Here is a 3,906-nt window from a genome sequence, read left to right as displayed (position 1 = left end):
GACCCTTTCCCATTCGACGCGATCTGGATCCCGCGAGTTCATCCACTCGCACTCGTCGATCTCGAAGGTGCAATTATCTCGCGATATCGGAGCGGCCACTTGAGGTGAAACTGCCAAATCAATATATAAGTAAATAATGTTAAAGAATTAATCTGGATGAGATAGTCATCGATATAATAAGTGTAAAATTCGAACGTTAAGTGTGTTCTAGGAGGCTTAGGAGTGAGATTTAACGAGACCGTCCTACGTACCTTCAGCCCAGACAACAGTTCTTGCGCGCAAATTTTGCTTGTCTTATGCATGCAAGCTTGTACGAGATTTGTCCAAGTTCTGCTCGTAAGATATGTTTAGTCTGTGCTTTGTGCACGCAAGTAGTTAGCTCGTGCACTAACGTATAATTCTGCGTACAGATATCTAACAACTCACGTACAAAAATGGCTCGATAACGCAAGCAAAATCCTATCCCAGTGCGTCGTCACAATAAAGACGTATGCAAAATGTTTTCTAGGTGTTTAAAGAAGCAAAATAACAATTCATTATAATCGATTGTAGGAAGTTTTACGCGAGTAGACATTAGGATTCAATTTCTCGATTTAAAATTAAAAGTGTGAACTTAAAGCAACATTGCCGAACTTACCGGGGCAAGCACCTGGCCCGAAAGCTCGAACTTATGATCTTCGCCGTGTCGCCGGGTCTCCGCGGGAAGCTGGAATCGTTGTAAGCGTAACCGCCGGCAGTGGCGCGATCGGTGGAGCTGTCCATCGCTGGATCGGTCGTGGGATTCCCGCTTCCGCGACTCTGAGAAAATGCGCTTTCTCAAATTACATTGTCACATAGCGCGGAGCACAGCGCAACTTGATGAGAACACTTACTATGGTCCAGTCAAAATCATCGTTCGCGTCATTGTTTCAGTCGCAGAAGCTGCCAGCAAAGTTGCAGAATCCAACGCACGACGTTCCAGGCTGTAGATCTATGTCGTCGATAGCATTTATGTACCCGCGATAGAGACGCGACGGATCCGTGGAGTCCACTGGCACGCCCTCAATAACTTATAACTATAAAATAGCAAGATTTCCATTTTTTTACAAAGATATTTATAGGGTATGACATAAAGCGCTGAGAATATCAGCTTGAGCAAGAGGAGTTATATTTCACATATTTGAACAAAACTACGTGGTTGTTGAACGTTAAACATAAATTCTGCCGATTCAATTTTATCATAAGTAGAGTTTCGATTGTATCCGTGCTGACTGTAGCGCTTCATGTTCACCGATTAAATCTTCAATCGAATCAAATTACAATAATATACCGAGTGTAATTCAGAATAAGTGTAAAGTATTTGGGCCTGCTGCCATATTCCGAGCATGTATAATACTGCGCGTGCCACAGTACGCGCTCTTCCACGATCTCCGTCGGTTCGCAAGGCACTGCTATGATATTCTCTACAGGCAGTTCCTCGGGCTGTTCCTTCTTAAACGAGAACTCGTCCGTTCCGACGTGCAGCAGCACTCGCAGCCCCGCGATGCTGAGACCGTCCATGGTGTACCCAGTGAGAAATGATTCGTCGATCGATGTCGAAACGATGTCGAATCGACGTCAATTTGACGGTATCGATGTCGATTCGACATCGTTTTGACATCGATCGACGAATCATTTCTCACTGGGTATTTGAACATGAAACAGATACCGGAGACTCCATAGTTTCGCTCCTTTTGCAGACAAATTGATATCTGGATTTTCTTGACGTTTTCTCGCCTCAGATCGTTTCAATAATTCAACGAGAAATGAGGGGATAGTCTCATCTTTAATTTAACCGCATGATTGCATATGTGGAACCTGGTAGCAACGTTGATAATTTAAATGATTAAAATAAGAAGAAGTTCCAATTAAACTACACGTCTCGTTCTCTACGTTCATTGGCAGTAATGCCTGTCATTGTTAAACTTCATAATATTTTAGAGTACGAAGTGACAGAAATTGGCGCATGGTGCCTTCGTTGGGGCTCGCTGCGTCTTCTCTTGTTATCCCAGTCAGAAATTACTCGATCGTAGATCGATGTCGAAACGACGTCGATCGACGAATCATTTCTGACTCGGATTCGTACTCGGACATGAAAAAAGATTAAATGTGTCTAAATTCACATATTACATAAACTTTTGCCCGACAATTTGGATGTAAAAATCTTTTCATTAATTACTGATTACGTTGGCATAAATTTATCAATAGCATGTTGAACGTGATACTGCTAAATTGGAGTCGATGAAAGTAGTAGAACCTCGATTATATCTGGATTTCGGTTATCCGAATATTCGGCTAATAACTTAATAAGTTATAATTAAATTAATTAAATTAGTTGTTCTCTACTTGTGGCACTTAATGTTTTCAATAAAGTTTTTGGTCATATGCTTGTAAAAGTCCATTTATTTTACATCATATAATATAATTTGTGTTCGAGACGCGTCAAAGTGTAAACTATAGATGCTGAATTCACGGAAGTTCGAAATTATAAGGGTCTTAAGTCTTTTAAATAAGTATAATCACAATGACGTAACAACACCGAATTTCAGATTAAACAATACGAGTAACTACAGCCTTCAAACACGCGGGAAAAACGGAAGTGTCCGAGAGAGTTCACGCGCGAATAATAGGCGAGAGGGAAAACGGATTTTTCCTATCGAAAGCGAAACGAAAAGAAGGCGTCGGGACTCGTGGAGTCCCCGCTTTTATTGAGAAGGCGAATGTGCTGCAGCAGATCACCAATAATCTTTTGCCATTATGAAAATCCTGAGGTGACCCCAGGGCGCTTTGCGTGATCGGTAGTCACGGGGCCCTTACTAATGCCGCTCGCAATTGACATATATGCGCGGGGCGAGCACCCGAGTGGCTGAGTGGAGATCGGCGGAAGAGACACCTGATCACGTGCACGCACTGTGATCGGGCAGAACTACGGCTGTTCGGATATCAATAATAATTCTGTTTTGTTGACATGGGCCCTTGTGCGGAGTCACCGCAAGTCGGTCGTTGGTAGAAACGTTCAGCCGAACGACGGAATATTCTAGATAATCTAGATGATGACTTATACACGACGCCCATGCCAGCAAAAGAAAAAATTAAATCTGAGAATAATGATGATTTTAGAAAGCAATTGAAATATAACGTAACATTATTATAAATTAGTAAAATGAAACAAATTTATTTTTTCCCGTACAATACATTAGTATTACTTTTAAATTAATAAGTATAAGTATTGTTTTAATTTTATTTTATATGTTGAATAATAACAATAAGTATATATAATTGTATTAATAAATATACAAATTACTTTTATATTGATCTTTTTATATTAAGCGACTTTATGAATTTAACACTATTGAATACAATTCGTCTAAATCGTTATAAAAATATAATAATATTCGTTGCAAGCATCTAAAAATTGTATATTTAAAAACTTTAAATAATAAAACGTGCTTTATGTGGCATCCATTTGTTAGTCGCATATGTACTTAATGCTTAAACCTCGTTTATGAATAATAGGCAGGAAGAATAGAAATCAAAAGTCGAAAAACTAAAAACTTTCGGCTTAGATATATGTTTGAAAACAATTGGTTACGCTATTTGTTAATATCTCCTCGAGCTACCCCAGATTAAAAAAAAAATCATCGCTCTACGTTAACTGGTTGCTGAGATAATGTAAGTTCCGACAGTTTGAACGCGCAAAACGTGTCCCTGGTGCTCGCGCTCGCACGCGTTGCGACGAGCCGCCGTTTCCCCCACTCCGCTTCCGCACATTGCCTCGCTCACGTACCGGAACTTTATGAATTTTTATAAGCGAATTTTCTGAAACGATAAATTCGAAAATTTAGGGACAATAACTTCAACTCTTCCTCCAGACTGTGTAAAATTTTT

This window comes from Vollenhovia emeryi, unplaced genomic scaffold, assembly GCF_000949405.1.
Source record: "Vollenhovia emeryi isolate VEMERY1.0 unplaced genomic scaffold, V.emery_V1.0 DF939979.1, whole genome shotgun sequence".
NCBI lineage: Eukaryota > Metazoa > Arthropoda > Insecta > Hymenoptera > Formicidae > Vollenhovia > Vollenhovia emeryi.
This window is presented reverse-complemented; position numbering follows the sequence as displayed.